Source organism: Marmota monax, unplaced genomic scaffold (assembly GCF_021218885.2).
Source record: "Marmota monax isolate L192 unplaced genomic scaffold, Marmota_monax_Labrador192_F-V1.1 WCK01_AAM20220418_F8-fsc00014, whole genome shotgun sequence".
Taxonomy (NCBI): Eukaryota; Metazoa; Chordata; class Mammalia; order Rodentia; family Sciuridae; genus Marmota; species Marmota monax.
This window is the reverse complement of record NW_026695222.1, coordinates 17763914-17790215: the sequence shown is the minus strand read 5'-3', so window position 1 is coordinate 17790215 and position 26302 is coordinate 17763914. Positions and strand designations below refer to the sequence as shown.

The following is a 26302-nucleotide window of genomic DNA, read 5'->3' as shown; positions in this document are numbered from 1 at the left end:
CAGGAGGGACTCAATTCATGTTGTTGAGCAATTACATGACAGGTTGAAATTGTCTGACACTGGGAGGCTGGGAAAGGTGCTAAAAGGAGGCAGCAAAGCAGGGGAAGTTTGCGGGGAGAGATGACTAGACGCCCAGCCACAGGGCCTTTGCATGTGCTGTTCTAAGAATGCTTTTTCCTGGGGCTGAGGCTCAGTGGTAGAGCACTTCACTAGCATGTGTGAGGCTCTGGGTTCCAGTCTCAGCACCACATATTAATAGAAAAAATAAAGGTCCATTGACAATTTAAAAGTACTTTAAAAAGAAAAAAAAAAAGAATGCCCCTTCAGTTCTCAGATCAAAAGTCACTTCCTTAGGAAGGGTTCCCCCAATTCTTTCACTGAATTAAGTAAGCCTCCCTCATTGTGCCTCTCCTGATCACCGGTGTCCCCCTTTTATTTAAATTCCTGTGCTTTTGTCCTGTTCACTGCTGTGCTCCAGGGAGGGTTCAAGAGTCAGGGACTCGGGCCAGTGAATCTGGGAAGGCCGGGCAGGAAGCTCGGGGCCAACTCCCCCCAGACAGGAGCCCGCCTCCCTCCGCACCCGTCATGGCACCCCGCCCCCCTCCGCACCCGTCATGGCACCCCGCCTGCCCAGGCCGTTCCCTCACCTGGTGGAAGGCAGGGCCGTCCCAGAGGGCCTGGGAAGCAGCTGGGCTCTGGGCACAAACACGAGGCGTGGAGTCAGCAGTCTCGCTGCGGAGTCCCTGCTCTGCCCTTCCAGGCTGAGTGTCCTAAGCCAGGCACTCCCCGTCTCTGGGCCTCAGTGTCCTCATCTGCAAGGCAGGGGCAGCAGACTTCTCAGGGCTGCCAGGTGGGGATGGAGAGGCACTGCAACAGGGACACCCTGGGTCACTGTGCCTCAGGCCCTGACTCAGGCAGGTGGGCGCCGGGGCCTCCCCTGCAGGGTTCGTGGACCCATTGGGAGCCGTGGGAGGGCGGGGTGGGCGCTGCAGCCTGACTCCGGGTCCAGACCTCGCCTCTGTCCCTGGCCAGCCGCGTGATGGGGCTTGCACCTTAACGCCCCGCCCCGTGCCACTTCTCCATCCACCCCTAACAAGGTGAAGTGACTGGCCAGAAAAGTAAAGAGGGAAAAACCAACCCGACTGTAAAACTTACTCTAAATGCATAGTAATTAAACGTCTGTGATATCAGTGGATAAAGAGGGTGGAATAGAGGGTATAAAAATTATCTTCAAACATACAGGAATTTAATCTATAATGAGAGTGGCATTTCATACCAGTGAGGAAAAGGTGAATTATTTATAAAATGGAGTTGGGACCAACAATCTGTCATGAGAAAACACAACTGGATCTCAATTTTACTCCATATGCCAATAAAATTCAAAATCAATCAGATTTAAACCACAACTAAATTAAAACCATAAAGCTCTTAAAGGGGATGAAAGAATAAATCTTCTAATCTCAAAATGGGGAAAGCATTCCTAAACATAATACAAAACTTAGAAATCACTTTTTAAATTATAAAGCAGTCTCCTTAAGAATCTAAACTGGCCAGATACAGTGGCCCATGCCTGTAAGCCCAGTGACTTAGGAGGCTGAGGCAGGAGGATCCAAAGCTCAAGGCCAGCCTCAGCAACTTAGCAAGACCCTAAGGAACTTAGCGAGATGCTGTCTCAAAATAAAAAATAACCTAAGAAAAGGGCTCAGTGGTAAAGTGTCCCTGGTTTTAATCAGTACCAAAACAAACAAACAAACAAACAAACAGCCTGAAGGCTTGGTAAACATAAACAAATCCAGGGCTGGATGAAGTTCAAGGGCAGAAATAAATAAATAAGCAGCTGGGGATATGGTATGAAAGGCCACTCAGCTAGCATGCTTGAGGCCCTGATTCCATCCCTAACACTACAAAAAACATTCAAAATGGGAAAAATATTTGCACCTCATGGTAGACAAGAGTTTTTTTCTTAACATAGAAGGATGGCCTGCAAAATAAGAAAAGTGACTAGACACAGTTTACAGAAAAAGCAAGCATCCCAAACGGCTCTCAGACACATTGGAGAGCTCAGCCTCATGAATTCAGATGGAAACTGCGCCAGCAGCAGCAGCAGCAGCACGTCCTTCTCGGGTGGGTACGGAACACTGCAGCCTGGACCATATGCCACACCACGAAACAAGCCTCAATAAATCTAAAGCAGTGAAATCACACAACGTATGTTTCCCACCACGAGGGAAAGAAAGAAAGCAATAACAGAAAGAAATCTGAAAGACGTGAAAGTCAAACAACACGCTTCTCAGTGGTCAGTGAGTCAAAGAAGGGATCACAAAAAACCGGGAGCTTCTTTAAAATAAAAACACAACATATTAAAATGAATGAGCAGGGCTAGGGCTGGGGCTCAGGGGTAGTGCGCTCGCCTGGCATGCACAGGGCACTGGGTTTCATCCTCAGCACCACATAAAGGTAAAATAAATATAAATGTAAAATAAAGATATTGTGTCCACTTAAAACTAAAAAATAAATATTTAAAAAGTAAATACAAAATAAAATGGATAAACAGTAAGAGAGAACTTCAAGAGAAATGTAGAGTGGTGAATTCTTATGTTCAATAAAAAAGAAGAGAGATCTCCAACCAGTAACCTGACCTTTCACCTTAAGACACTGGCAAAGAAAAACTAAGCCAAAGCAAATAAAGGGAAGGAAATAATAAAGATTAGAGATTGCTGAAGCAGAAAAACAATAGAGATAATCAACAAACTAAAGATTGGTTCTTGCAAAAGATCAACAAAATTGACAAACCTTCAGCTCATCTGAAAAGGAAAAAAGAGAAGACTCAATTTACTAAAATTAGGAATGAAAGGGAAGACATCTCCTAACCTCATGGCACTGGCCTGTGATCCCAGCTACTCAGATACTGAGAAGGAGGACCACAAGTTCAAGGCCAGCCCAGGGAGGCCCTGTCTTGAAATAAAATAAAAGGACGGGGATTGGCTCAGTGGCAGGATACTTGCCTAATCCAATTCCTAGTACCACCTCCCACACAAACAAAGTAAAAATAAAAAAGAAAGACGATTATAAGGGTCTATATGAACAACTGTGTCAACACATTGGCCAGCTTAGATGAATTCCTAGAAAAACACAAACTACAGAAACCAAGAAGAAATGTGAAATCTAACCCAAAACAAGTAAAGTACCCAAGGGCAGGGGATGTGGCTCCGTGGTAGCGCACTTGCCCTCCACGCCAGAGGCCCTGGGTTTAATCCCCAGCATGGCAAAAAAATAAAATAAGCCAGGCAGGATGGTGCAAGCTGGTAATCCCAGCAGCTCGGGAGGCTGAGGCAAAAGGATTGCAAAGTCAAAGCCACCCTCAGCAATTCAGTGAAGTCCTAAGACCCTGTCTCTAAATAAAATTCAAAAAAGAGCCAGGGATGGGCTCCATGGTTAAGTGCCTCTGGGTTCAATCCCTAGTGCCAAAATAAAATAAGAGATAGAAATAGTAATTTTAAGACTTCTCTCTCTCACACACTAAAGCTCAGGCTCAGAGACCTTCGCTGTTGAATTCTACTGGACATTAGGAAGAATTCAGGCCCACTCTTCACTAGGGAACTCGTTCTTTGGAGCCAGTATTACCTGGATACCACAACTACACGAAGATATCACGAGGAAAGAAAATTAAAGGCTCCTATCTCTCATGAATACGGATGTAACAGTCTTCTACAAAATACTACAAGACAAGACCCAGCAGCGTGTGAAAGGAATGACATACCACGACCAAGCTCTCCCTAGCCCGTGAATGCAAGGCTGGTTCAACTTCTGAAAATCAATTCATGAGATCCACCATACCAACAGAACAAAGAATAAAACCCAGATAATGACCCCAGTACATGCAGAAGCATTTGACAAGACCCTACACCCCCCAATCATAAAATGCCCCAAAGAAGGGGATTTCTCAACCTGCTAATGGGCATCTGGGAAAACGCCGCAGCTCACGTCACACTTGGTGTGAAAGGCAGGATGCGCCCCCACGATCAGGAACAAGCACAGACGCACGTCCACGCACGTCCCTTCTGCTCTAGACTGAAGGGCAATGAAGGAAGAAGACAAGATGTCAGGCGCCCAGATAGGAGAGGGAGAAATGAAACCACCTCTGACCTCAGTTAGCCGAGGTCAGACAACACGACCCTGTGTGCAGAAAATCCTACGGATTCCACTTAAAACAAAATGCCAGAACTCCGCGTGAGTTTAGCAAGTCTGCAAAGTACAAGATGGCTGTATTAACAAAGGACGTGAGCCGGACACGGTGGCAGGAGGATCCCAAGTTTGAGGCCAACCTGGGCAACTTGGCAGGATCCTGTCTCAAAAAACAAAAAAGGATTGGGGACATAGCTCAGTGATAAAGCACCCGAGGTTCAATCCCCAGTACCTCATAAAAAATAAAGATTAAAAAAAAGCCTGAGATGGTGGGGTATAGTGGCCCACACCTGTGCTAGCCCTGAGCAACTTATCGAGAAATTGTCTCAAAAAGGGCCGGGCAAGTGGCCGAGCACTGGCCAAGCATGGTGCGGCTCTGGGTTTAATCCTCAGCACCACGGGAAGGGGGGTAGTAAAAAGACAACCCACAGAATGAAAGACAATATTTGCAAACCATAAACCTGACAAGGGATTTGTATCTAAAATATATTAACAATTCTTACAACTCAATGACAAAGAGAACCCAATATAAAAATGGGCAAAGGACTTAAGTAGAAGATATAGAAATGACCACTGAGCACACACAGAGACGCTCAATGGCGTCGGTCACTGGGGAAACGCAAGCCACAGCCAGGCACCCGTCACACCCTCCAGGACACCGTGCCCTGGGGCACCTGGAAGCCTCGGGTACTTTCTGGTGGGATGTGAAACAACGCAGCACCCCGGATAGGGCCCCGAGTTATCCAGAGGGCCACACAGAGAATGAGCACGGGAGCCAGGACCCCAACCTGGGTGCAGATCAAGGAGGAAGGAAAGACACGTCCCGGCTGGGACGGAGCGGGCGCAAGTTCAAGGCCAGCCTCAGCAACTTGGCAACGCTGTCTCAAAATTTAAAAAATCAAAAAGACGGGGGAGGTTCTCAGTGGTAAAGCACCCCCAAAAAGCATGCACATGAGCGCGCACACAAACACATGCACACACACACACACACACACACACACCCCGCGTGTTTACCACGGCACAATTCACAACAGCCAAGAAGTGAAAACAACCTGTGTCCGTCAGCTGACAACAGATAAAGGAAGCAAGGTCTGCGCCCAAGGGACACCGTTCAGCCCTTTTAAAAAAAGGATTCCATCTTGTCATCTGTGACAACACAGGTAGACTGGAGGCCACTGTGTGAAGTTCGCCAGGACAGAAAGACCACAGTGCCTGCTTGGCTTCTGCAGAATCCAAAACAGGGGCCTCACGGGCCGGAGGAGGAGGGTGGCTCCAGGCTGGGGGACGTCCTCAAGGTGCTCCCTGAGGCTGACGACAGGTAGCCCTGGGCGCCCCTGCACAGTGGCCTGGCTACCGATGTGGATCATGTGCTTTATATATATTTTTTAAATTAAGAAGAAATTGCTTTTAATGTTTTCACCATAAAAAATGATAAATGTGGGGCTGGGGATGTGGCTCAGTGGTAGCTCACTTGCCTTGCCTGTGTGAGGCACTGGGTTCGAATCTCACACCACATAAAAATAAATAAAGATATTGTGTCCATCTACAACTAAAAAAAAATATATTTAAAAAAGAATAAGGGGCTGGTGTTGTGGCTCAGCGGTAGAGCGCTCACTTAGCATGCATGAGGCACTGGGTTTGATCCTCAGCACCACATAAATGTAAAATAAAGATATTGTGTCCACCTAAAACTTAAGAATTAGTATTTTTAAAAAAGAATGATAAATGTTTGAGGAGATGAATATGCTCACCATGTTTGAATATTATACAACGTACCCGTGCATGAAGCATCACTTGGACCTCCCAAATATGTACAATTTTTATGTCAATTAAAAAAAAACATTTTAGGGATGGGGATGTATGAGACCCTGGGTTCAATTCCCAGCATCGAAAAAAAAATATATATATATATATATTAATTAATATATATATATTAATGTGTTAAAAACCAATATACATGGGCTGGGGACATAGCTCTGTTGGTAGAGTGCTTGCTTTGCATGCACAAGGCCCTGGGTTCAATCCCCAGCAACACACCACCACACACAGAAAAAAAAAAAAACAGATATACATGACATACCCACAAAATGAAACGTTATTTGGTGAGAAAAAGAAATGAAGTACTGACACAACATGCGACTACAATGTAAGTGAATCCTGAAAATATCACACTAGTGAAGCTCGTGACCAGGGATGGCACCTTGGCTCGCTGTACATCTTACACACTGACATGAGCGAGTGTCGGGTGCAGCTCAGCGGCAGAGCCCTTGCCTGCATGCACCAGGCCCTGGGTTCAATCCCCAGTACTGGGGGAGGAAAGAAAGGTCCCTTTATCTGAGACGTCCAGAAGAGGCACGTCACAGAAACAGGAAGGTGGACCTCTGCCTCAGCATGGGGCGGGGCGGGGGGGGGGGGGGGGGGGGGAGGGGACTCGTGTCCTGACTGTAATGCGCAGTGTCCTTCTGGGGTGATGAAGACATTTTAGAATTGACTGTGGCCAAGGCTGCACAGCTCTGCAACGCACCCACCACCACGGGACTGCACTTTTAAAGGGATGAACTGCACGGAGGGTGAACTTTATCTCAATGAAACTGTAATATGTTAAAAAAAAAAAACCTACACTGGAGGCCACTGACAATCTTCAGTTGGCAAAATGATACCTATAAGATTTATCCCAAAATTAGGTAATTTTAACCCTGTGTGGGTGAGAGTGAGGACACCAGAGAGTGTGGCATCCATCACCCCCTACTTCTCTGAAGGACAAACTGGCAAGATTTATCCAAATCAAAATGCACTGGCCAACCCGGCAGTTTGGAATCCACCCTACAGATGTCCTTCCACACAGACAAGAAGCATGTGACAAGGAAAAGGAGGAATCAATCAAAACATCACTGACTAAATAAAAAACAAGCATGGTTTCCATGCATGCTGTAGAATACTATGCAGCCATGAAAAAGACAGAAGCAGCACAAAATGATCTCCAAGCTATGTCCTCAAGAGACAAGCCTCGTTAAGATGGGCCTGGTGGTGCACATCTGTAGTCCCAGCTACTTGGCAGGCTGAAGCAGGAGGATCACTTTAACCAAGGAGTTTGAGGCCAGTATGGGCAACACAGCAAGACCCCATCTCAAAACAAAGTGCAGAGAGGGGCTGGGATGTGGTCCAGGGGTGAAGACTTGCCTAGCATGGCCAAGATCCTGGCCAACTGCAAAAAAGAGAATCGAGTCCAGCGAAGACCCGCAGACTGTGTACTATTTCTTTAAGTGGACATACGCGCTCATATGTGCCTGGATCCCTGGAGGGACACGCCCGAGGTTCTCCGCAGTGGTTGCCCCAAACAAGGAGACCCCGCGGAAGGACAGGCGCTGCTCCCTGTCCCCTCCCAGGCTGTCAGAACAGCATGCGCATGCGCGGAATGATTTTCCCTCTTAAGGAAACGCGCGGGCTTAGCTGGCTTCGGATCCGCGCTCTGCCTCGCGGACTGCAGGTCACGTCACCGCTGCGAGCCTTCGGCTTCCGTCCTGCAAAGGGCAGGACAGTGATCACACCCACCGTGCTCGGCCGATGCGGGGGATCATGTGGACAGTGCCAGCCGGGGCTCCCAGGAAGCGCAGTCCTTGTCGGCTAGAAAGCCATTACCAGGGACCCCAAGGGGGACAGGTACCGCCAAAGAGCCTCGGAGCGCGTGCTCGGAGGACCAGCAACCTCCTGTGGCAGGGAGGAGCTGGGGGCTTCCTGGGAGAGGTGGCCTGGAGAAGGGCCTTGAGGACAGGGTTCACACAGCAGAGGAAGAGGATGTGTTCCAGCCAGGGGAGCCGGGAGCCGGGGACCCCTCCATCACTGGGCACCCAGCTTAGCTGAGCACCTACTCCACTCCAGCCACGGCCGTGGGCAGGACAGACAAAAGCCGAATGGCTGGACCAGCCGAGGACGCGAGACAGAAAGCCGAGTGGCCAGCAGTGATGATCGGGGACAGAGCTCTGCCTAGCTCCATGAAGGCTCCAAGAGGGAGAGGGACTGCCTGGTGTCACACGCAGGTTCTCAACTTCTGAAAAGTCTTCCCCAGCTCCCCCCTCCCCTCAAGCCTGGGGAAGGTGAAGCCCACCCAGGCCTGCCTGGCGTCCACTCACACATGGCAGACACGGTGCCATCTCCATCGGGGGCTCCAGAGGAGGGACAACTGGCTCTTGGTTGGTAACAACACCTACATGATGCGTAGGGACTCCTCAGGGACAGTCCCATGCTAAGTGCACTGCATGCATTAACCTGGGGAGGCCACCCCTGCTCTTTGGGGTCAGCCCATTTTGTAGATGAGGGAATTAGGCACAGAGAAGTTCAGCTGCTTGCATAAGGTCACACAGCTCATCAGAGACAGTGTCAGAAAGCAAATCCAGATGTCTGGACACCAGTCTTGTATACCCTGGGGCCCTTCTCCCAAAGAGGGCCCTGCGGGGCCTGGATCAGCAATCACACCGCCTCAGAAGGACAAGGGTGCTCAGCTGGTCAAGGAATGTCTCCTGAGAGCACTGGCCCAACCAGGGGCAGGGGAGTGGGTACGGACGCCGAGTCGGGGACGGGGCAGTGGTCAGGTCCTGGAGCACAGAGGCCCACAGGCACCTGCCACCAGGGGAGCAGCACCGTGGTGAAGGAGGCACAGCTGCTGCCCACCGGACTCCGGGCGGGTCGACCGAGGCCTCCTTCGGCACCAGGGAGGTGCCACGGCTAACCGGTTCCTCCATGCAAAGTCCTGGGCACCCAGGCCAGCCTCAGGAAAGGGCCCCTCCTAGCGCTGACCCTGACCTCGCCATTCCTGCCATTGAGCTTCTAGTCCCAGTGAGACATCTCTACGCAGGGACCATGGGCCCCATCTTTCAGAAAAAGGGACAGAAGAGGCACAAAGAAGCCAAGAGGGTGACAGGGCCACTATCCAGGCTGCAGAGGACTAGCTGAGGGCTCTGGCTCCTCTGCTCCCACAAGGTCACTGGTCCCAACTGGGCTCAGGGGTCCTTATACTGGGAATGGCCAGCCTGTCTTCCAGAGGGAGACCCGGAGGCCCAGACAGGGAGACGAAAACCTCCCACCCCCATCCTCGGCCTCTGGGCCAGGGCCAGGGCCTAAGTGGGCGTGTGGCCCCAGAACCCCCATGGCTGGTCCCCAGCTGACGCACCTCGCTCCTCAGGATGTCCTGGAGCAGGCCGCCAGCACCTGCCACCCACTGAGGCCGAGGCCGGGGTCCCTGAGGACGCCAGCCCAGCCACTCTCTGCACAGATGGGTCCGCCAGCCCTGGCCCTCACGTCATGGAGTGATCTCCTGCTCCCTGGGGCTTCGTGGGGTTTTGTTGTTTGTATTGTTGCAGGGGCCCACACCCAGGGGACTTAGCCAGGGAGCCACGTCCCCAGCCCTTTTTACTTTTTGAGACAGGGTCTCGCCACGTTGCTGAGGCTGGCTTTGAATTGGATCCTCCAGCCTCAGCCTCCGCCGCAGGGATTGCAGGCCACTGGGGCCTGGTTTGTATCTAAATGGCGCCGGGAGGGACCAAGGCGCAGGCCTGGGAGAGGGGGCGTGAGCAGGGAAGGTTCCCTGGCCGGCGCTCGGCCACCCACCATTGCCCGCACTGTAGGTGCCCAGTCCCCGGCAGCTGGTGACAAGTCCCTCTCCCATTCCCCGTAAAAGAGGCTCCCCCCAGGGCCCCTGGGAAAAGGGCCACAGGAGGAGCGCAGGGCTGGGCTCTTCCCCGCAGGGTCCCCTTCCCCGGAGCTTCCCGGGAAGGAGTGAGGGGCTGTGCTGACGGGGCGTGGTGATCATGCAGGCCTCCTCCTGCCCCTCGATGCTCCCGACAGCTCTGGGGCAAGCCGTGGCCACACTGATTCCACCTGGGGACGCGGGGCTCAGGAGGCGGCCAGCCCACACCCTGCTGGCACCAAGGCCCACCGTGTCCAGGGCGCAGGGCGGTCCTGCTCCCAGACGTGGAGCAGCGCGAGGGGCCCGGGGCAAACACCAGGCGAGGCGGGGGTTCAGAGCAGGAGTGGGTCACAGCTAGGCCGGGTGGCTGCTGGCCCTGGGACCCGGCACGAGGAGGCCCAAGGAAGACCCCAAGAGGGGCCTGTCAGGCAGTTCAGGCCAGGGAGGCCTGGAGGACTGAGCGGGGAGCACCAGGCTCTCTCAGGGCCCTGGGGAGGGCAGTGGGGACACAGGCCGCGTCCCCCAGGGATCCTGCCAGGGCACAGGGACCCCTAACTCTGGTGGGCTCGAGGGGCAAGAGGACACCTGATCACAGTGGGCTTCCTGGAGGAGGAGAGCTGCCTGAATGCGAGGCTGGGCAGGAGGGGGCCAGCAGAAGGCCTGCTCTGGCCAAGGCCTAGAGGGACAGTTCAGAGAAAGGCACGGGAGCCACTGGGCTGGCTCTGTCCCGCCCCACCTGCTTCAGTCTCTCCAAGGCCCTCCGCCCAGAGGGAGGTCCAGGGAGGGAGGGGAGACTGGGTCCTCCTCCCGGCAGCACCTCAGGCTGGGGGATGGCGAGGTTGGGTTGGGGGCCTTCATCCGCCAGCTTCTCCCCCAGGACTCACCGAGTGGCAGCATAGCTTACAAAGCCAGGAGGTCACGGCCCCAATCTCAGGGAGGACTTCCAAGCATTCCCCGTTCACCCGTGAAATATCTGAGACTCAGAGAGGGGGACACCCAGCCCTGGGTCACACAGCAAGGCTAAGGCCTGCCTGTGAATGACGATGTGGGCAGGGCTATCAGGCCCAAGGGCACCAACTGAGGAGAAGCAGGACAGGAGTCGCCAGCCCCAGGGGGCCCACTGGCCACTGGGTCTCAGGGGCCCACCAGGTAGCGCGGGGCAGTCTGAAGCGGGCGAAGCACCAGTGGCCGCACAGGGCCCCACCAGCAGCATCTCGTGGCCCTGGGCAACCCACACCCCGAGGGGCCTCAGCACCAGCCCCAGGACACCAGGCCCTGGCCCATTGAGGATCCTCAACAGACCCCTCTCAGGATGAGGGGTGCTGTGGGACACTGAGGGGACAGGTTCCCCCCCCAGCCCTCCATGGTCACCTCTCTGGGGGCCTCGGCTGCCCCACCCCCACCAGCTGGGGCGGCTGGGCTTGGGGACGGCACCAGCCGGGCCCTGCCCACGGTGCCCGCTGTTCCTGCCAGCAGCTCCGCTGCCTCCCAGCTTGGGAACACAGTGCCCCCTCCCCGCCCACACCATGCACATCCCCTCTGGGGACAGCAGTGGGCAGGGGCACCCAGTGGGCAGGCCCTGCCACATGACCAGCCTGAGCCTAAAGCCCTCGGCAAGGCTGCAGGAAGGTCCAGCCCCCGCCTTACCCACCCACGAAACGGGGCTCTGGCAGATCCTGGGGCGTCAGCAAGGGCTCGGACCCAAACACAGCACCTGCCGCCCGCAGCTCGAGCTTGTGGCGGGGCCTACCGCCGCGCCCTCCCCCCACCCCTCAGTTCTGCCCCAGCCTCTGAGCCTCCCCACGTGCTGTTCCCTGCCCTCCCCCTTGCCCCCATGCATTCCAGGGCACCTGTAGTGCTCAGCACAGGCAGTGCCAGACTCACCTGCCCCCGAGGCAGAGGCTACCACTCTTCTGGACTCACACACCACCCTGCACCACCACATAGGGATCAACACCTGGACTGTCTGGTCAGAAACCCAGCTCTGGTCCTTCCCCACTGTGTGACCTTGGGAAAGTTTCTCTACATCTCTGTGCCTGTTTCTTCTCCTAGAAAACTGGGAAAAGCATTACAGACTCCTTCAAAGAACTACGTCAGGATTAAATAAATTCATATTTGTGAAGCTCAGACCAGGATCCAGACCCCGGCAAGTGTACCCCAAGTGCTTGCTGTCAAAGCAATTGCAACAGCTCAGATCTGTTGAGCGCTGCTGTGCCAGGCCCTAGGCTCCCTCAGCCTCTTACCTGAACTACCTCACAACAGCCTGGGGTGCAGGAGGGGCTGTCCTGAACCTCACATAATGGCAGGGGAGGGAGGCCCACAGGCATCCACTTCACCATCAAAATACATCTGGGGAAGGAGAGGATTTTTGCTGATGTGATGGCGTCATTCTGGATTCCTGCTGGGTGGACTGTGGTTTTGTGGTGTTTTGTTTTCTTGCAGTGGTGGGGGTTGAACCCAGGGGCGCTCTACCACTGAGCTACATGCCTACACCCTTCTTATTTGTTTTGAGACAAGGTCGTTGTTGGGGCTGGCCTCAAACTTGAGATCCTCCTTCCTCAGCCTCCTGTGGCCAAGGCTACAGGTGTGTGCCACTACACCAGCTGGGATTTGCTTTAAAATGACACAGGATGGGGGTGGAAGGGGTATGGTCAGGCACAACAGGTCTAGGGCTGGTGATGGTGGAGGCTGAGCAAGGGGTTCGGGAGGTTCAGTATCAATATGCCTCTAAGACAGAACATGTAAAAGGACTAGATATGTTAACACAAAAATTACCTATACACGGAATATGTATTTATATGGGATACATGCACACTTGACCACCTGGTCCTTCCAACAACCCAAGGCACCAGGGGCCTCCCTGCTGGGCTCAGGAGGCAGCTGCCCCCCTCCCCACTGGTCCACCTGCCTGGCACTCACCCCCTGGTCCTGGGGGGCTCCACACAGTCTAACCGCACCCAGTCACTCCTGCGCCCCCATCTTACTCCCGGTCAAAACCAGAACGGCCCAGAGGCCTCCCTGGACTGGCCCTCGGCTGTGTGACCCTGTCCTTCTGTCCCGACTCCTTACTGCTCCTCTAACATCCAGGGCTCGCTCCTGCCTGGGGTCTCTGCACTAGCTGTTCCCGCCTTAGCATCCCTCCCCCAGGACCCCCATGGCTTGCTCCCCTCCTTCAGCGTGAATGCCCAATCGCAACCCATCCTCGGCGACCCAGACGGCACTTGACCCCTCCCTGTTTCACGTTAGACCGGGGATAATTGTCACCTGCCTACAGACGTGCCTGTGGCCCCCCTATCTGCTGTGCGCTTCAGACTCTTCCATTAAACCGTGCACAGAGGCAGGGGAATGTCCTGGTTGGTCCTCTGCAGGATCTCCAGGCTCCAGACCATCCGGCACACGGGGTGCTCAGGGAGCACTTTGGGGATGGATGGGTGCGTGATGGGCGGGTGGGTGGTGGTGGAGGTACGGGTGGGTGGGTGAAGGCCCCGCAGGACGAAGAGGTGGCAGGCCTTGGCCCCAAGCCTGTCCACCCCACGGCCTGTGCCCGGCACACTCCGCCACTACCTGCTGGCCCCCTCACGGCAGGACCTCTGAGCGCCACTTACACAGAGCAGTGCGCATGTCTGAGCCGACTGCAGGCCCCAGCCCCGCCCAGCGCAGGCCCAGGCCCAGAGCCTGGGTGTCAGGAGATGCCTGCGGAGGGAGCCAGCAAGGAGTGATCGGGGCGTCCAAGGGCCAGGGCAGCCAGAACGTGTCTGTCCCTGCGTTCATGGTCCCAACACGCTCGAAGCTGGCAGGCCTCAAACCGGCTCTGCCAGGGCAGTCGGGGTGGGGCCGCTGCAGGCTCGGGCTGGCAGGGATGAAGGTGCTTCCACAACAGGGCCTGCGGCCGGGGCATGCCAAGAAGGGACCCACGGGCCTCCTGCTCCTCCAGCCCTCTAGGGACAGCACGGCCCTGCCTGCTGTTCCCGAGGCTCCCTGGGCAGGATGCGGGCCACTTTCTGGACCCCAGTCCCTGAATGGGGACAGGATCCCTTCCCGTGAGGGCCTGTCCCAAGCCTGGAGCCCCAGAGGGAAGGACATAACCAGGAAGCAGGTGGTGGCTGAGCACAGCAAAGTGACTGAGGCCTGGGCAGGCAGCAGGGGCCTGGCAGAGAAGCCCTGGTGCTGGGGAGCCTCTTCCAGACCCAGGTCCCCCCGACTTGTTTTCCCCAAGTGGAAAGGGTGTTGGGCATGGGTTTCAGGAACCTCTAGTCACAAGGTGCTGTTTTCCACAAGAGGCCACTCTCTGCTCCCACCCTGACACCCAGCTCTGGGGTGGCAGGTGGCCAAAGTCCAGGCTCACACACATACCCTCGTTCCCCCCAGACTGCAAAAGTAAGGCACCTGCTGACATTCACTGCTGACACTGGCCCTCCCAACAGCACTGTGAGGTGGGACCACACTGTGCCCTTTTCACAGTGGGAGAAACTGAGGCCAGATTCACAGGGCAAGTTGGGAATTTAAGCCCCCTGACACTCCAGGGTCACAACAGGCAGCCTCTGCCTCCAGACAGTCCAGGACAGGAGACAGATATAAAATTTAGCTGGAGTTGAGGGTCAGGATCCATTTTCCCAAACCCTTGGTCCCCTGGGCCCTGAAAGGCCAAGCCCGGCCCTGCCCGGCCCTGCCCACTGTGTAATCCAGGCTATGGATGTGCCGCTCTCATACTGTTTTCTCACCTATAAAATGGGTGAGAATGTCAGCTTCACCTAAAGGACACCTGACATTCAAAGCTACAGGAGTTCAAAGTCCTCCAGGGGAACACCAAGGCCCTACAGGGCACTCTACCAGCCCCACTCCCTTCCCTCATTCTGCTCCACCCGTATTGGCCTCTACCCCTTTCCCAGCACCCTCCTGCCTCAGGCCCTTTGCACATGCAGTCCCCTCTGCCCAGAGCATCCTCCCCCAACATCCACACTCCTCACCCCTCGCCTCCTCTGGCCTTCAGGACTGACATGTCACCTGCTCTGACAGGCCACATGGCAGCACACACAGCCAACTCTGCTCTCTTCAGTCTCAGCCCAAGAACCACCTCCTGTGGAAGGTCCCTTCTGCCTGGACCACAGCTCCAGTGGCGTAACTCGCTGTGAGTACATGCTCCTGGAGGACAGGGGCCACTTCTGTCCCCCTCACAGTGGAACCAGAGAACAGCTCGGATGCTCGGGCCCCTTCTGGTGAGATCAGACGCTGAGCAGAGCACTGGGCCTGGCAGGGGAGGGGACAGGGTCACTGCTGAAGGAAGAAATGGATTGGGGGGGTCTGGGGCGGGGCTCAGCGGTAGAGCGCTCGCCTAGCACGTGCGAGGCCCTGGGTTCGATCCTCAGCACCACATAAAACAAATAAAACAAAATAAAGGTATAAAAAAAGAAGAAGAAATGGATGGACGGGCACGGCACCCACAGAGGGCCCGGGACTCACCAGGGACACCTGGGTCCTTCCTGAGAAGGTGGCCCAGAGAAGAGAAGGGTGTGCCCAGCTCGTCACCTGGAGCCGAGCCCCGGCTCCCCCTGCACTGCCCTGCTGGGTCTCGGGAGTCCCTTCTCCCAGGGGAGCCGCGTGGAGAGGGCGGGCGCCCTGCTCCTTGGGGAGAGGGCTCCCGGGCTCCATGTGTCCCATCACAAAGGGGCTTTGTCCCTCTGCGCCGAGAGCAGGGGCCGACCGGAAGCTGGCCGCAGCAGCCCAGCACCCATGTCAGCCAGGGCCCTGCTCCAGAGCCAGGCTCCCCGGGCTGGCCCCGGGCTGGGCACGGCCTGTGAGGTCTGCTCTCGTCCCCGCAGCAGCCCCAGGAGAAGACTCATGGCCAAGGTCTACTGGCCAGAGCGCCATGCTGGGACTCCAGGCCAGGTGCCTGCACCGCAGGCTCAGCAGCTCCCAACGCAGCCCGGGAGGAGGGCAGGCCCGTGCCCATCTCCTGAGCCTGCACCCAGGTAGGCACTGGGCCCCTACAAGGCCTATGGGCTGCAACGCATGTCCCCTGCCTCCGGCCAGGCAGCACCTGCCCCGCACCCTGCACTGCCCCGTCCACCCGACAGGCCACCTGCCCATCGGCACCCGCCTTCTCTGCAGGCCTCTGTTCTCAGTGCAGCCACCAGGGCCACCTCACAAAGCCACACTGCCTGAGCCAGCAGAACCACAAGGCTGAGTGCGCAGGCGCCCCAGGGCCCTCCTCACTGCCCAGGGACAGTGCACAAGCCCCCTGATGGGGACCCGTGGCTCTCCATGAGGGGATCCAGCCAACCTCCCAGCCCAAACCCTCAGTGGCCTGGTTCCAAAACAGGGGCTGCCCACAGAGCACCACAGGGCTGTGACCCAAGCTCTAACCCCACAGACCCCCGCATCCTCCAGGAGCATCCCAGCACCTCTTCCCCAGGAGCCAGGCGACCCCACTCCAAACCCAGAACAGCCCCTTCCTTCCGCCCCATCTGGGGCTCTCCAGCCCTGTCTTGAGCCCTGCCCACGCCCATCACCCCAGGCAACGTCCAGCTACCCTGAGGGTTTCAGATCCCGCCTGGTGAACCCAGTCCCCTCCCAACCCCCTGGCACACGCACCGGCCGCCCAGGCCAGGTGATTCCACACCGGGCCTCGTGCCAGCCGCCCCTTCTCTGGCAGGCTGAGAGCTTCTGGTGAGCTCCTGCTCACCCTTTAAGAGCCAAGCCTGGTGTCACCTCCTCTGAGAAGCCCGCCTGGCCCCGTGCTAGGCCTCCAACCTGCCCCGCATCTACCCCGGGACAGGGCAAGGACCAGGGCCTGTATCTGGCTCCCCAGAATACACGCTGTTCCCAGAGAGCACCCCTGGGGTCCCCAGCACCGTCCCAAGGCCCGGACCAGCGGCCACCTCCCACCCGGAGAACCTGGGGCAGAGTCCAGGAGCACCCGGCAGGCGCTGGCGCCCGTGCTGCCCACGAGCCGGGGACCTGCAGTTCGGGTGGAGGGGGAGGAGGGGGAGCTTTGTGCAAATGGCCAAATGGTACCAAACCCACGTCGTTTCTAAACTAGGGCACAGGAGAGGAACGGGAACAGCCGAGTTGTCCCCAAATAGAACTGTGGCTCATCTGGTTCCGTGGCCTTTGGGAACACCTGGCAGGGTGGGGGTGGGGAGAACGCGAGGCTGCTCTGGGGCGCGGAGAGGTCTGGTCTGGAGGGCAGGGACCCCCATCACAGTGGCCAGCACGGGCAGCACGGGCGGGCAGCCACCCACCTAGCTCCGGCCAGTCCAACCTGACTCACCCAGCCCCGGGGCTCCCCAAATGTCCCACCCCCAAACCCTGGATCACATGGATCCTCTGCCTAGAACAGTGTTCTTCCTGCCAGGCGGGATCCTGCCCATCCCTGTGACCTTGGCCGCTGCTGGTTAGCCCTGACACTTCCTCAAAGCCTGGCCTGGTGGGCACGTGGGTCGAAGGAGCTTTCCGAGTCTTCCAAACGGCCCTACGAGGAAAAGCGCCTGCCCCCATATCACAGACGAGGAAACCGAGGCTCCGGCAGAGAAGCAGGCAGACGAGGCGCCACCGTGGTGAGGCAGCTACCAGGACCCTAGAGCCTGGCAGGGCCAGTGTGGACCTGCTAACAGACCCAGCCCTGGGGACCTGGTCCAGCTCAGGACAAAGCCCCTGGCAGAACAGAAGGCCCCACCCCTGCGTAGGGTGGCAGACTAAGCAGCTGCTGGTGGCACACGCCTGTGATCCCAGTGACTCGGGAGGCTGCAGCAGGAGAACCACCAGTTCAGAGGCAGCCTCAGCAACTTAGTGAGGCCCAGGCAACTCAGCGAGCCCTGTCTCAGGGCTGGGGTTGGGGCTCAAGGAGGAGCGTCGCCTAGCATGCGGGAGGCGCTGGGTTCAGCCGTCGGCACCCCACAAAAATAAATAAATAAATAAATACAGGTATCGAGTCCACCTACGGCTAAAAAATAAGTGTTTTTCTGTTGCTGTTGTTTAAAAAGACTCCACCTCAAAATTAAAAGTGCAAGGGGTTGGGGATGTGGCTCAGTGGTTAGGCACCCCTGGGCTCAATCCCCAGGACCCAAAAATAAATAAAAAGGGTGAGAGTGTGGCTCAGGGGTGCAGGGCCAGGGTCCACCCGCAGAGGCACACACTACACCAGGCCCATCTCCAGACAGCACGGAAGGAGCCCAGGGCCAGCTCCACAGCTGCACTGAGCTGAGCGCCGGGTGGCGTCACCACCAGTCGTGAGAGTGGGCACGGTCACTGCCCCATCTCCCAGGTGAGGAAACCGAGGCTCCATGGGAGCAAAGTGCCCAAAGCCAGAGCAGGGGCACAAGGAGGCTCTACCCAGTGTGGGGCAGGAGCCTGGGCTCTGGGTTAGGGTCAGTCCAGCTGTCCGCCTGTCTCCCCCGCAGGAGGTGGAGGTGCCGTGACCACCCGCAGGCTATGGAGGCTGCTTCCCGACTCTGAGCCTGAATTTTCCCAGCTGGCGACGGGACTGTCACTCCTGTCCTCTCCAGGCTGCTGGAGATCACAGTGAAACACCAGCGACTCTGCGGAGCGCCCACCGTGAGCTGGCCCTGCTCAGAGTCCAGTCCAGTGCCCCACAGGCGCCCGGCAACAGGCTGTGACAGGGCGCTGCCCCAGGCTCATCTCTCAGAGGCGAGTGGAGGCACCGAGGTGCACCAAAGTCACATGGCAGCTGGAGGAGTCTCCACGCTGCCTGGAGCCCAGTGGGAACAGGGTCGAGGTCAGCGGGCCAGGCGAGGCGGGCCAGCCTGGGGCTCAGGAGGCTGCCATTCAAACCCACACCCCAGACAACCCTGGGCAAGCCTCAGCTCCCTGGCACAGTCACAGCCCTCCGCCCAGCACTGAGACGGCTCAAAAAGCAGGGAGGAAGGCACCAGAGACCACGGAGGAACCCCAAGGGTGGGCCCCTGGGGCTGCAGTCCTTCAGGATCTTGCTGATGTCTTATTCTGTTCAGAAGAAGTGGGGACATGGGCACGTGAGCAGCAGGTGCATGGTGTCCCAAGTCCTGTAATCCCAGTGACTTGGGAGGCTGAGGTAGGAGGATCCCAAGTTAGAGACCAGCCTCAGAAACTCAGTGAGACTGTATCTCAAAATAAAAAGGACTTGGGGATTACTCAGTGGGGAAGTGCCCCGGGTTCAGTCTCTAACACAAAACAAGCAAACAAACAGAAGGGCTTCCACGTGGGGACAATCTGCCTCCATGCTCTGCCCCTCCAGTGCTGTATGACCTCAGGCAAGTCACTTCACTTCTCTGAGCCTCTGAATCCTTTTGACAATAAGTTTAGGCTTTCGTGGAACCCTGGGGAGGCTGGGGACTCAGTGGGATGGGGCCCGTCCCCATTGCCCAAGCAGGGGGAGCTCTGGCAGGAGCCTGACTGGAAGCCAAGTTTCTTGTCTGCCAAGTAAAGACACTCATGGTGGTCTGTCTGCCTCCCAGCCCTGCTGGGGCCGGCTTTGAAACTACCAAGTGCTACGCCCCCAGGAGGGACAATCCGCACATGTTCCTACAGAGGCCAAAGAACACTGTCGCTGCCATGTATGACAGAATGTGCTGGAGCCGGGAGGGAGGACAAAGGGGGGATGGGGAGGGCAGAGGAGGGAGCTGAGGGCAGGGAGGGGAGGGAGGTTCCGGGGCCAAAGCGCCTTGGCATTAGAAGGGCACCAGCAGCAGGGCCACTAGGCCTGGGCCCTGCAGAGCAAAGGGCCTGGCAGCGGGACGACCCAGGACAAGCCGGAAACGGCCGGTGGCTCAGGGGGCTGCAGGGCCACCTGCATGGCAGGGAGCTGAGGGGCGGGGCCCAGACCACCACGCCTCAGGGAGCCCTTGCTGTGCAGCCAGGGCCCACAGCTGTCCTTCTCTGAGCCTCGGCTGCTCCCTAAGAAACAAGGGCAAGAGCAGCCCCCGCCTCTCAGGCCAGGCAAGCAAGGACGACACATGCTCAAACGGCGGCCACCTTTGAAGAGACGGGCCCATCCAGGGAGGGGACCTAGAAGGCACAGGTGAGGCACAGGGCACTAGACACCGTGGCCAGTACAGCGCCGGCCCCAGAGGGCCGCTGGGGCTGGCCTTCCACCATCAGCCACCCAGCCTGCCCCGCGGGGAAGGCCACCCGCAGACCCAGTGGCCAGCACAGCCCTGGGGGTTCCCAGGCCAGCTGTCCTGCACAGGCCAGGACTCTCGTCCCAGGAGTCACCCCCATCTCACACTCGCCCAAGACGTCGGCCACGCCCTGGGCCTGCACCTGGCCAGGGCTCACCTGCTGCTAATGCTACTGGGCGCTGGCACCCCCATCCCACGGGTAGTGACGCTGAGGTTCAGAGCAGTCATGGCCCATGTCACACACAGCACAGGTGGCTACCCAGGGCTGGAACCCAGAGCCAAGGGGCTTCGCGGTCTTGTCACCTGCATCCACATATGTCGTGAGCATCCAAGATCTGAAGGGAGACGCGCCTGCCAGGGCTGCAAGCCCACGAGTCAGGGTCGCCTGCCCCAGACACACCTAACCTCTACCTGGGAAAGACGTCAGCCGTGCTGAGGAGTCAGACGCCAGGGGTCTGGGACACAGTTCACTTGCTGGGGACTGTGGCCTCAGCCCTTGGCCTCTCTGAACCTCAGTCTCTTCTTCCATGTGATGGGAATGACCCACCTGAGACGGGGCAGTCTCATTGTGATCCAGCGAGGGAGGGCACAACAGGAGGATATTCACAGCAAAGTCAAGACCATAAATTTAGACAAAGCAGCCTGAGAAGAGCTAATCAGACCTTGGCAGGGAAGCCGCACTTCCTGATGCCCTCCCCACACAGCTCCCACCCCCAGCGTCCGGACCCGCCCCCGCTGGCTCCCCAGCCCAGTGGGCTCAAGGATTCAGAAGGGCCCATTCCCACAGTCCCCAACAGCTCCAGAGCCACCCCTCCCTGCCCATCCTAGACATCCCCAGTGCCACATGGGCACCAAGAGGACTCAGGGGGCTGCCCCTGAACAGTCCCCAGCCAGGTCCCCGGCCCAGAGCCTCGGTGAGAGAAGAACCTGCACTATGCAGGTGAGGAAACGAGGGTGGGGACAGGAGGGACGGGGCCAAGATCGTTCCATTTCTCCCCTCCACTTCTGCTTTTATTCTGGAACTTCTCTGAGTAGTTCTGGGGAGAAAAACAGAAGGGATCAGGTAGGGGGAAGTCACCTGCCCAAAGTCAAGAGATCTGCGTTTTTCTCCCAGCTTAGATGACCTGTCTGGTCTTTCTGGCCTCCTTTTCCCCATCGTGACAAGAAAAGGTCTGGACAGGCCAGGAATGACAAGCTCAGGGCACACGCACCACACGTCCCACCCTGTGCCCACGGCAGACATTACTAATCCATCCCAGGGCTCCTTCCCAGGAAGCCAGAATGGGCCTCGGGGTCTGTGGGACTGGAGGCCCAGTTTAGAGCAGGACGGGATGGGATCTGAGCCTGAAGAGGGAAAGGAAGCGGACAGACAGATGTGAGGGCCCCTGGGCGCTCAGTGACTGAAGCACGTTCGCAGATGGAGGAGGCTCAAGTCGCTAAGTGACACGACTCTGGACTCAAGCTGAGATGAGGCCCTGAACCCGGAGGCCTCTGCCCATCTCCCTCCAGGGAACGGCGACACAGACCAGCCGCCAGGCGCAGTGGACGGTCCGCCACCCTGCCCTTGGCCCTAATAGGTGCCGGCCCTGCTCTCACTGGGCGGCTTCAGGAACAGTGGGCTCCAGCAAGGCTGATGCCAGGAGCCCGGCCGCACAGCCCCAGCCCTGCTTCCTAAGCACCTGATTTACAGCAAGGACTTGCTACTGTCCTCTTGGGACATCCTAGAACCATGAGTCACCAGCCCTCTTCTTGGATGGGGACACTGAGGCCCCTTTGGAGGAAGTGCCCCCAGGAGCTCCAGTGGACCCCACAGTGGATTCCCAGGGAGACAGGGCGGGCAGCGCAGGGGAGGCCAGGCGCTGTGGGAGCCCAGAGAGCGGGGAGCAAGGCCACAGAGGCGGGAGCTGCAGCCTGGCCCAAGGCCCACAGCGGGGCACTGAGGGCCGCTGTGGTGGCTTTACAGCCCACAGGGACCAGGGGGCCCTGGGTAGTGCCAGGCCTTGGGATAGGGGCCCAGAGCCCCAGCCTGGGCTCAGCCCCACCCTGGGACACCATTCTCCAGCCAGGTCTTAGTATTTACCTCTGGAAAATGTAGCCGATCACCTACGGCAGGCTTTCAGGAGGCTCAGCTGGACTAGGCTCATGGCACTGTCCCCAGTTCAGCCTTCTCGTGCACAGAGAAGGCCCAGAGAGGGCAGGGTGGAGCTCAGGGTCACCCAGCACATTGGTGACCTTAGCTGCCAACATCCTCTCCTAGATCAACCTTGCCCAACTGGCACCTTCAGACTCAGTGAGATCATCCACTCAAGGCCTTGACCACACAGCTGGCAAGGCCATACCAGAGATGCCAACTGACCTGCCCAATGTAGCAAAATAAGTCCCATTTTCTGAATATCAACTGATGCCAGGCAACTAGGCACAGAGCCCTCCTTTAACCTTAATCTGAAAGGGAGACGCCAATTGCCCCATTTTCAAGATGAATAAATAATCTCAGAAAGACACAATGAGCCAGGCTCAGTGGTGCACGCCTGTAATCCAGTGTCTCGGGAGACAGAGGCAGGAGGTCACTAGTTCAAAGTCAGCCTCAGCAACTTAGCAAGGCCCTAAGCAATTCAGCGAGACCCTATCTCTAAATAAAACATAAAAAGGGCTGGGGGTGTGGCTCAGTGGTTGAGTGTCCCTGGGTTCAATCCCCAGCACCAAAAAAAAGAAAGATACAATGAATGACTCAGACACACAGCAAGAACGGTCAGAACTTGAACCCAGGCCCACCTGATTTGAAGCCCTTACCATACCTCTGGCCTCCATCTCTCCGGCTGACCGTCCCTATTTCTCTCCTCATTCCCAGCTTCCAGCCACCCTAAATTATACTCCCTAATCCTTGGCCCTCACCTTCTCAAGCCCTCCTGCTCTTGAACTCCTATTCTGCCTTCAAAGCCCAGCCTCACATGCCTCTTCCTCTTGAGACCCGATTAGCCCCCATACAACACTGGAGTCCAGTTACACATCTATTTCCCTCAGGTACCTTGGTCAGCTCTGCACTCCTGGCCTCCGGTGTGAGGCCGTTCACTGTGAGGGATATCCATCTGCACCCTGCGTAAAGATAGAGGCCAAACTCCTCCCCAGGCCTCGGGGCCTCTCTACAGGTTGCAGCCCTGCTGATAACTGGCCTCACTTCACTTCTCACATACTGACTTCATTCCCTGGGCTCCAGCCCCCAGGCTTTCCCCAGTTTCTTCTCCACAACAGTGCACACTCTGCCACCTCAGGACCTTGGCACATGCACTTCCCTCCACCTGGCAAGCCCTTCCCTGAGCTTCTACCTGACGACTTCTGCATGCCTCCTTCAAGACTCCTCTGTACCCCAGGCCTCCGCCTGAACCTCTACGCTTCAGGGATTATGCACTCATTGATCTGGCAGCCTGTTTGCTACTTGGCTTACTCTCCAGATTCTAACTTCTGGGAGGCCAGGGACTTTTCATAAGTCCCCAGCAAGTACCTACCGCACTAGCCACTGCTCACAACCCAAAGGGGCCCACGAAGTGGCCGATCAGGAGGGAAGAAAGAGCCCCACTCCCAGTCTTTGAGGCCGAACTGCTGCTCCCCCAGCTCTGGATCACCTCCGGTCTAACTACCTGCCCTGCTAACCCGCCACGGCTCGGCTGGGTTCAGAGCACACAGTCCATAGTAGATGCTCAATGCAGGGTCTGGATACTTGTATCTCGGCAGGTTTGAGGACACGAAGTCAGCTGAGAGCAGGAGGATGAGGAGGAGAGGGTGTGTCAGCAGGCCACTGAGCCACGTCCTCCTGGATGTCCCCACCTCCACCCCACCCCAAAGTGGTAATCTAGGGGGAAGCTAAGGCAGGAGCCAGCCTGGGTGCTGGGGATAACTCATGGCCCTGGGAGAGGCCAGGGGACAGAAGGAGGACAGCGTGGGGCTCCCGGGAGAGGGGACCTCAGTTATCCTGGAAAGTCAAGAGCAGAGGCCGGCCACAGCAGGAGGGCGCGTCTGGCAGGGTGCCCTGAGGCCGGGGGTGCACCAGGCCAGGGCAGGCAGTCATCTGAGAGAAGTGACACACTCCAGTCACTTCCCGATGGAAAGACCGCATCACCAGGGCCCAGGCACACCACATCTCCAGGGCAGCCTCGTGGCTGCCATCAGTCACCAGAAGTGGAGTCTCCCCATGACTGCCCTGTGCCTGTCCCATGCTGGCAACCATGACCACCACTGGAGGCGTTCAAGGGCAGCTGGCCTGGGGTCTCTGAGGCTCTGATTCCAGCCTCAGACTCCATGGCCTTGGTCCTCAGGTCCCCATCAGTAAAATGAAGATAAGCAAGAGCCCCGACCCTAGAAGGTGTTGAGCAGACGCCAGCGACAGCTGCTATTTTCCCATTCTACAGCTTACAAAACCGAGGCCAGCGGGGTCGGACCTAAGGTCCACGGCTGTGGTGGCAGATGGAGCCAGGGCTATTTCTTCCTGGGGTTCTGGGATACCTTGAGAGGCACCCACCGTCTCCTTCTGGAGGTCCGCTCCATGGCAGCCAGCAAGCGCCCCTCCTCCCCTCTCAGGCAGCTCATCCCACTGCTGGACCTGTCTATTGAGCACCTACTACATGCCAATCCACAGATGCAGAAGCACAAAGACTCCTGGCGGAGGACCCCCACTTCACACATGGGGGCTCAGTGGGCCAGGCCCTCAGCCTCAGTCACCCAGCAACACAAGTTTAGGTATCTCGACTCCCCGGCCAGGGGCTGAGAAAGGGGTCAGTAACAGGGCCAGGCTGGCCCACCCCTGAAACCAAGCGTGAGCACAACTGTCACCCCAGGTGACCGCGAGACCACTGCCCCAACTGGACAGCATCCACGAGGTACAGCAAGCCTTGTTCAGGGCCCCACAAGCACTCTGCCCACTCTCAAGTGTGCCTGAAAGCAAGGGGTGGGGGCGGAACAGCACCCTGCAGGTGAGCCCCTTCCATCAGCACCACCCTTCCATCAGCCCAGCAGTCCCCCAGGCCCATCACCACTGACAGGGACTCCAGCTCAGAGAGGGCAGACGGTTGTCTGAAGACACACAGCACGGCAAGTGGTGGCCCCGGAGGGGCCTCAAGCTCACCCCAGCCCCTTCCCAGGTAGGCAAGTGGACCCGGCCTAGTGGCGAAACCCCAAAACTTTTGCCAACTTCTGAGCCGGCCGGTCCTGGGCCTGCTCGGAAGCGGGCAGGGGGCCGTGAGGACCAGGCGCAGTCAGGCTCGGTCCCTTCCAGCCGGCAGCAGCAGGCCCACCCGAGGCCCCACGAGGACTCGGAGGTCCCGGCGGCCCGGGCTCGCGCCTCCGCCCCGCCGCCCCCGGGGCGCCCTGCCTCCGCCGCCCCCAGTCCGCTCGCGGGGGCCCAGGGCGCGGGGCCGGGGCGCGGGGCCGGGGCGCGGGGCCGGAGCCCGGGCGGCGCCGATGGGCTCGGATTCCGGGTCTGGCCTGGACCTGGCCGGGGGCTGCGCCCGCCGGCCGCCTCCCGGGTCGGGGGTCCCCGCCCAGCCCCCTCCGCGCCGCATCACAACAAAAGGCCGCGCCCGCAGGTCCGCCGCTCCCGGGGCGAGGGGCCAGGCGCGGCGGGCGGGGCCGGGGTCTCGCGCGGGCCGGGCGGGGGGCGCTCACCTGGGCCGCGGCGCGCGGCGACAGCGCACGGAGGGCGCAGCCCGCGCGGCCGGCGGGTCGGCAGACGGCGGCCTGGCCGCTCCGGCTCCCGGGCCGGAATGGATTCCGGGCCGGGAGAGACGGAGCGAGAGAAAGGGAGGAGGCGGCGGCGGCCCCCGCGGGGAGGAGGGAGGAGCGCGGGAGCCGCGGGAGGAGGGGCGGCGGCCGGCGAGCAGGAGGAAGCGCGCCGCCGTGCCCGCCGCTGACCTGCCGCGGACCCCGCGCCCCAGCCAGGGGTCCGGCGGGCGGGGCCCGGGCCCAGGAGCCCCGCCCCGCCCCGCCCCGCCCCCGGCTGTCCTCGGCCAAAAGGCCCTGGGCCCGGCCGCCCACCCAATCCGCCTGCCCGCAGTCAGCACCCTGCTTCTGGCCAGGAGCCCTGCTGGGTGGCTCTGGCCCATTTCAGGATTTGAGCCGCACAACTACCTGGGCTGGGTGGCCCAGGATCAGTCCCATTTTACGGGTGAGGAAACTGAGGCGCTGCCAAGAGCGGGCCTTGACTTTGGCCTTGACCGAGTTTCTTGAAGTCGGGACTGGGTCAGGAGGGGCAGGGTGGGAAAGAGCAAGTTTCATCACAGTTCATTTTAAGTGCATAAGAAAATGTACATAGGGCTGGGGATGTGGCTCA

The 26302-nt window shown here is 58.2% G+C and overlaps 1 protein-coding gene across 6 annotated transcripts in view; it reads right to left on the bottom strand.

The window, feature by feature from the left end:
• Src (SRC proto-oncogene, non-receptor tyrosine kinase) overlaps nt 1-25853 on the bottom strand; it is a 42916-nt gene extending 17063 nt beyond the window's left edge. For 2 of the 6 annotated variants that reach the window (XM_058575431.1, XM_058575435.1), the window contains exons 1-2: nt 25639-25852; nt 648-812 (exon numbers count right to left, since the gene is read on the bottom strand). The gene's annotated coding sequence lies outside the window, so the exon portion shown is untranslated. Of the gene's footprint in view, nt 1-647; nt 813-3948; nt 4083-22063; nt 22305-25638 lie in introns of those variants that run through there. The other 4 variants (XM_058575434.1, XM_046433366.2, XM_058575433.1 and 1 more) reach the window with 4 other exon arrangements.
• Between the last annotated feature and the right edge of the window lie 449 nt (nt 25854-26302).